The sequence below is a fragment of the Herpailurus yagouaroundi genome, unplaced genomic scaffold (genome assembly GCF_014898765.1).
Source record: "Herpailurus yagouaroundi ecotype Mexico unplaced genomic scaffold, PumYag 108017, whole genome shotgun sequence".
Classification (NCBI taxonomy): Eukaryota; Metazoa; Chordata; class Mammalia; order Carnivora; family Felidae; genus Herpailurus; species Herpailurus yagouaroundi.
The window spans coordinates 5,143-13,300 of NW_024421655.1; the positions used below are offsets into that span (position 1 = coordinate 5,143).

The window sequence follows — 8,158 nt, forward strand, 5'->3', positions numbered from 1 at the left end:
CCTATGTACAACCAAAACACACTCATAGTTTTCCTAGAAAAGGATGCAAAGTCCTTAGGTGACATTCACTTTTCTTCTTTATATCTTGTACTTAAATACTGTAATGTAAAATCTGTACATCTTATGTGATATGATAAAGAGAGAAAAGGGAAAAACACAAATATATTATATATATTATTTATGTTTATTATATATATTCATACATATTTATTAAATATTATGTATATGTAATATTTTTGGTGTCAATGCAGAGCTTGTGTCCAATAATCTTAAACGGTCACTATTTTTAGTTCTCCCTTGTAGGAGGCCCATAGGCAGCAACCATGGCACCCATTCAGAATGACATGATCCTGAAGCGTGACTTCCACAAGGACAGGCCAGGGCACTTGGCCATGTGGTTCAACCAGTTGGTGCAGAAGATCCACAAATACAAGACCTGAGAAGCCAAGGCATGCCACAATGCCCAATGCCCTGCATGTGGGCCCATCCAGCCCACTGTGAGGTGCCCTATGGTGAGGTATCACACCAAAGTGCAAGCTGGCAGGGGCTTCAGCTTGGAAGAGTTAAAGGGTGGAAGGGTGGCTGGGATTCACAAGAAGGTGGCACAGGCCATTGGGATCAGTAGATCCAAGAAGGTGGAACAAGTCCACTAAACCTCTGCAGGCCAATGTGCAGCAGCTGAAGGAATACCACTCCAAGCTCATCCTCTCCCCCCAGGAAGCCCTCAGCCTCCAAGAAAGAAGACAAGTCTTCTGAAGAACTCAGATTGGCTACCCAGCTGACAAGACTGGTCATGCCTATAGGGAATGCCTATAAGAAGGAGAAAGCCAGAGTCATAATAAAGGAGAAGAACTTCAAGACCTTTGCCAGTGTTAGCATGACCCATGCCAATGCCAGGCTCTTTGGCATTCAGGCAAAAAAGACCAAGGAAGCTACAGAACAGGATGTTGAAAAGAAAAAGTGCCACAGACAAGTTGTGGAAAAAAAGGGCATTATTTTATTTTCCTCACTACATAGTCACCTTGATAAAAGGCCATATATCCCTTTGGAATACACTGAGAGAAATATTAACAGTATACATTTGTGACAGTGTGGTGAGGTCCTTCCACAAGGGGAACTGTCCTCTCTTTCCTTCAATTCAAGGGGTTCTTAGTCTCTATAAACTGGCTCGAGTTTAGGAATTATGGGTCTGTGATTCTGCTTTTATAATTCAAATTTGTCTCTTGTTCCTGTGACCTAGATCTCTCTGCTTATACAAATCAAGTAAGAATTTAGTAGACTTACCATGTGTTTTACTCCTAGAAATACCATGATCAACTAGCCAATACTGTAGGTCTCTGAAAGTCATAATATTCTGACTGCTGCTTTGATTCTGCTGTCCATTATAGTAACCATGCCCACCTTGCCTTTGGTGATTAAATAGCACCACTTGGCCTCTGACATCTTGGGATTCAATTACTTCCATTGCATTTAGGTTTTCCAATTCAGTGACAGATGTTCCCACTATAATTTCTGACTTAGAACATCAGGGGCACCTGGGTGGCTCAGTAAGTTAGGCATCTGATTTCAGCTCAGGTCATGGTCTCACAGTTCTTAAGTTCGAGCCGCACGTCAGGCTCTGTGCTGACAGCTTGGAGCCTGCTTCAAATTCTGCCTCTCTCTCTTTCTCTCTCTCTCTGCCTCTACCACTCACACTCTGTCTCTCTCTCTCTCTCAAAAATAAATATTAGCAAAAAAAAAAATCACAGAGCTCCTCAACAATCTTGGGGCTCCCCTCACAAACTTGTTGTTCATGGTCATAGTGAAAACTATGTCCTTTGTACCCTCCTAGGGTGGATGAGCATATCTTAAATGATAAATCCACTCTAACATTCCAGTCTCCCTAAGCTTTTGAATCTCCTCCTTTCTACTTTATCAAGGCAGTTCTGGCATTTCAGTTCATTTAGTGTCAGTCACCTGTTGGTTTGTGTTTCAGGTAGCCAACCAACCAACCAGTTAGAGCTTTTTCCAACCCTCTAAGTTGCAGCATTAAATCCAGATCTCTGCTTAGTGGGCCTAAATAAATTCTGCCTGATCCAATTTTATGGTCTTTCTACCACTATGCCACACCTTTAATATTTACTCCTACCCACATTTCTTGGATTTCTCTTTATATAAATTGGAAAAATCAAGTAGTTCTTGTGGAGTGTACTCCACCTATTTATGGGTTACACTTTGTACCTCACCATTAGGGGCCTACAGGAACTTGAGTCCAGTGATAAATCTAGAAGCAAAGAGGAGTGGTGGGGGTAGGTTCTGAGGAGAATCAGCAGTGTCTTGTAAGGCAACTACCTTAGGGGAGGCCATTACAATTTTTTCAGGCAGAGGAGGGTTAATCTCCTCAGATAAGGATGGAGTGGTTGCTTCTACTGGCAAAGAAGACTCATGGGAGTTTAAGGGTTCAATGTCCCCAGCTTTACCAGGATCTTCCCATATGTCCCCAATCAAATTTTCAGGATCTCATTCCTTCCCAATCTATGCCCTCACTTTAATAGCAGACACCCTGTGAGGTTGAAAATTCAATTTGCATTGTAATTCAACCACTTGCGGGATGAGACTCTGAGTTTAGTTTTCAGCAATCTCAGCTCTTTGGCTACAGGTGATAAGGGTTTCTTTCAGGACAGACAGAGATACTTTTAGCTCATTTATGCAGCACATGATCTGGGAATTTTTTATCCTTTTATTTCCTTTCATTTCCTCATCCTTTTATTTCCTCACTTTGTCCAGTGCAATTAGGAGCAACTAGCCAATCTCATACTCATTATTTTGATTAAAATGTTCTAAAATATTAAAAACATGGTCACTCAGAAACTTGTCTAAGAGTTTGATTAGGAGTATCCAATGGCAATACTTCATGAACCTCTATTGTCACATCACACCACAGAGTATCCATGCTCTGTTTACTAATGGAGTAGTCATCAGTGCCTTTGATTTAGTAAGATTAGAGAACCAATTCCAAAAGCTGGGCACCATGCTCCAGCTAACTTGATGCATAAAATTAAGCATTATAAAAACCTACAATCCTTAACGTTTTTCATTCTTACCACATTTGATCCATCAACTCCACTTTCAGAGTATACCCTGCCTCTTATCATTTATCACATTCAACATTGTTGCCATCCTCATCCAAACCATCATCATCTCTCACCTACACTCTTAAAATAGTCTTTTTGCTTTCTTCTTTCACTCTGCCTTCTATCCCACTGGTCCTACATACACTCTGAGTCTGTAATTTATGCAACAAACAAAATCGTTTATTTAAGATCTAAATTTAATCATTTTACTCATCAGCTCCAAAACTCCAGTGGCCCTATCAAACGCAAAAGTAAAACTCAAACTTCCTATTGTTTACAACTCTCTGCAGTCTGACCCTGCCTCTTTCTCTGATTTTACTTCCATATTCACCAGCATTTTTATTAACTTCCTAATTTCCAACTATAGGTGTGTTTTTTTTTTTTAATGTTTCTTAATGTTTATTTGTTTTTGAGAGAGGGAGACACAGACTCTGAACCAGTGAGCAGAGCCCGATGCGGGGCTAGGACTCACAGACCACGTGATTATGACCTAAGCTGAAGCCAGATGCTTAACTGATTGAGTCACTCAGGTACCCATCAACTGAAGGTGTTTTTGTTCCTTTTGCCTGGAAACCTCCTCTCCCAGATGTTTATATGGCTCCATTCAGATCCTTGCTCAGAAGTCACCTCTTCAAAGTCCTTTCAGGGTCACACCATTAAAATTAAACATTATACACTATTCTCCTACCCTGATTAACATTTCTTCACTACCCTTATCACTGTTTAGCATATTATATGTGTATTTGTTTGATGTCTCCCTTACCAACTAGAATAAAACCTCCAAGGGGACAGGGCTTGCATGCTTTGTGTCCTGCCAAATCCCAAAGCCCTAGAAATATATCTAATGTACAGTAATGCACAATCATATTTGTCAAATAAATGAATGGTAGTAATAACAGTACCCTAAGGTTAGTACTTATAAGGTTGGGTTAAATTTGATAATACACATATGCCAAAGACTGCTAATTATCTTCTAATGTCAATTCTTCTTTCCTTCTTTCCTAATAGAATCCCCAATTTTTATTTAGTCATATGGTTTCAGTCACTCTGAACTAGTCCCATGCCTGGAATCAGACTGCAACCACTGTTGCACCCACCACCTCATGTTGCCTCTGGACCATGGACCCCACAGTGAACAAGCTTCGGGCCTTGGTGAAAATGTGCAGGCAGGATCTGAGTATTCTGCACACTGAGGAAATGCACTTCCTGCACGAGTGGGTGGAGAGCATGGGGGTAAAATACCACCTGCTATTTATAAAACTAAATCAGAAGACAATATCAAAGAAGAAAAAACAGTAAGAAGGAGGAGGAAAACAAAGACAGACGAATCATAAAGTGAGGAAAGTGGTCTAGAAGTTTACAGTGAAGTGTGATTGAACCAGATACTTATGCCCCTCAACAAATGGGAGATGAAAATGTAGAGATGACTGAGGAAATGATGGATATGGCAAATGATAAAAATGTAGCTGCCAATGATGCCCTAAGTGATGGTGAACTACAGAAAGCCATTGACTTGTTCACAGATGCTATTAAGCTGAATGCTTGCTTGGGCACTCTGTATGCCAAGAGAGCCAGTGTCTTCATCAAATTACAGAAGCCAAATAAATACTGCCACCCAAGACTGTGACAGAGCTATAGAAATAAATCCTGATTCAGCTCAACCTTACAAGCAACAAGGGAAAGCATACAGACTTCTAGGCCATTGGGAAGAAGCAGCACATGATCTTGCCCTTGCTTGTAAACTGGATTATGATGAAGATGCTAGTGTAATGAGGAGAGAAATTCAACCGAGGACCAGAAAACTGCTGGACATCAGAGAAAGTAGGAGAGAAAATATGAAAAGTGAGAGATCAAAGAAAAAGTAGAAAGGGTTAAGAAGGCTTGGAAAGAACATGAGAGAGCCTAGAGGAAAGAAGAAACCAGAGGACTATCAGGAGCTCAGGATGGCTCTTTCCCAGGTGGCTTTCCTGGGGGGATGCCTGGAATGACAGGGGGCAAGCCTGGAATGTCAGGAATGCCTGGGCTCAGTGAAATTCTTAGTGATCCAGAGGTTCTTGCAGGACTGCAGGATCCAGAAGTTATCATGGCCTTCCAGCATGTGGCCCAGAACCCAGCAAATATATAAAAATATCAGAGCAACCCAAAGGTTATGAATCTCATCAGTAAATTGTCAGCCAAATTTGGAGGTCAAGCATAATGCCCTTCTGACAAATAAAGCCCTTGCTGAAGGATAAGCAACTTAGATCACCTAATGGACGTCACAATAACACAAACCAGTGTACCTCTGGCCTTCTCATGGAGAAAGCTGGGGTGCTGTGAAGATAATCCCTACCCCTCTGCCCAATATGCAACTGAGACATTTTACAGTGGTTTCCCATTGGGGTATTCATTCAGATAATATTTTCCTACTAGGAATCACAAACTTTAAACACTTCTTAAGTCTTAAAAATATTTGAAAACCATTTAAGAGGGTGTGTTAATCCCTACATTTTTCCTTACTAATCATTTCAGTTTTTTTTTTTTTTTTTTCCCTCTTTGGCTTAATTGGGCAAGGAAGATATTTCATCATGGGAGATGTATTGCTTAGTCTGAGTGAAATAAAGGTTTATTAGCAGGGGGCAAATCTCACATTTAAACACATAGAGTTTAAGTTGGTTACTGAGGCATTTTGACTTCTTTTTAAATGCTTTATTTTTAAAACATGATTTATTTGATAAAATCACTGGGACCACCAGTATTGCAGTAGGACCTGGGTAAGGACCAGAAGTACTTGACAAGGCAGCAGAAACCTTACTCCTTTTATAGGGCATGCATCCTTGTAGAGATGCATTGAAATATTGCACTGTGGTTAAGGGATGGTTTTTATAGTGCTGCAGTAGAGTTGGATTACTTAGCTGTGTTCTTGTCTGATATAGAAAATGAACATTTCACATCATTTGCACACAAAAAAGACTCCATTTCCCACCATGCCTTTCAGTTAGGAATGCTCATGTGACTAGTTTCAGCCAATATGGCATAAGCAAAGTTCCACATGAAACTTCTGAGAAGAGATCTTAAAAAAAGTAGGTGAAGAGGAGGAGTTTGTCCCCCTTCTCTTTCTTGGCTGACAGCAATTCAGGCATGATGGCCGGATCTCCAGAAGCTCTAACATCCATCTTGAAGCATGAGATGACCTTCAGAATAGAATTCTACTATGGAGGATCATAAGATACAAAGAGCCTGGGGTTTTGCTACCACAGAGTGACATATTATGTCTAGCCTCTGAACTTCTTGACTGTGAGGAAAAAAGTAGACTTCTTTCATTCTTAATTCATTATTTTGAGATTTTCTGTTTCTTTCAAACAAGAAATAATTTTAACATGTAAGTGACCAAGACAAACTTTGGACTATAAAACCTTAGTAAGTATTGTCTTTTAGTTGGTATTACTGTCATTATTTAAAAAATTTTTTTTAAATGTTTATTTACTTTTGAGAGAGAGACAGAGAGTGAGTGGGTAGGGGGAGAGAGAGAGGGAGACACAGGATCTGAAGCAGGCTCCAGGCTCCGAGCTGCCAGCACAGAGCCCGATGTGGGGCTCAAACTCATGAACCGTGAGATCATGACCTGAGCCAAAGTCAGATGCTTAACCGACTGAACCACCCAGGCACCCCTACTGTCATTATTTTTTTTTCTGTTTCTGTATCTCCTTGTTAGCATTGTTGTTATTTTTTTTTTAATTTTTTTTTTCAACGTTTATTTATTTTTGGGACAGAGAGAGACAGAGCATGAACGGGCGAGGGGCAGAGAGAGAGGGAGACACAGAATCGGAAACAGGCTCCAGGCTCTGAGCCATCAGCCCAGAGCCCGACGTGGGGCTCGAACTCACGGACTGTGAGATCGTGACCTGGTTGAAGTCGGACGCTTAACCGACTGCGCCACCCAGGCGCCCCAGCATTGTTGTTATTTTTATATGCTGTATACTGTACCAAATTTTAGGAATATGGGCAAGAATAACATAGAGCTTTGATTTAAAGGACATTGTGTTTTGGGAAGGGTGGAGATAAAATGACAGTACAATGTGAAATGTGCTTTAATGCTTTAATAAAAACATGCTATGGGAACACATAGGAAGGAAAGCATAAGTCTTCCAGGAGGAGTAGAGGCAGATTCATTGCAGAAGACATAAATCTTGAAACAAGATGTAAATATGTATAGCAAACTATCATGAGGACAGAAGGTTGGGGAGGGCAGAAAGAAAAGCAAAAGAAATGACTGCATATGGGCTTCCCTATCTGGTGAGCAGGAGTAATTTGGACCTTACCAAAAAAAGTAAAGCTGAGACTCTAAGCTTTATTGACTCTAAGAAAGCTGAGACTCTTATCTTACCCAATATTTCATTGCAAATGTGAAGTCACTGTATTAAACAAACAAACAAACAAACATTAGCATCAGTTTGCTTGATTACAAGATGGGTTGGTATCTTAGAAAGCAAAGAAGTGATTTCCAGATGGAATGTATATAATCAGGTCTATTAAAAGAAATGACATATCTTTGTTGGGCTTTTTGGGGGATAGAGGTGGAGGAAAGAGGTGGGGAGGTAGCAGGAGAGAATATATAAATGTATAAAATTAGAAAGTTCTTCCAAGGGAAGGATAGCCACTTAAGGTTCTTAAGGCAATAATTTTTAAAGTAGTTTCTAAAAATTAAACTGTAAGTACTCCCTAGTCTGTTCTTTATATTGACAAGCAATAAGGAGCTTAGGATAGTATTCATTTGACTTTATTTTTCAAGGCAATTTTTTAAATAAATTTAAAAATCCTCATCCTAACCTCCACTGTATGTTTTTGTAGTGCAAGTCAGAGGGTAAAGGAAGGAGAACTAAGACAGGAAAACAAGGATAAACAGTTGGGGATTTCTTCCTTAAGACATCTTTACTGCTGCAACCTCAGTGCTTCTGCTGATTCCTAATTTGGACCCTCAGGATTCTTGACATTGTCTGTTTAACCTCCTGAAACTAAGCTGACCTTAAATTTTCTCCTGGAATTTCCTTTTATCTCTAACACTA

General features: G+C 40.1%; 2 pseudogenes; both read left to right on the forward strand.

Moving 5' to 3' along the window:
• The first annotated feature begins 291 nt into the window (after nt 1-291).
• LOC121026462 (60S ribosomal protein L13-like) lies at nt 292-1,087 on the forward strand (annotated as a pseudogene).
• Nucleotides 1,088-4,232: 3,145 nt separating this feature from the next.
• On the forward strand, nt 4,233-5,599 carry LOC121026460 (hsc70-interacting protein-like; annotated as a pseudogene).
• Nucleotides 5,600-8,158: the final 2,559 nt, after the last annotated feature.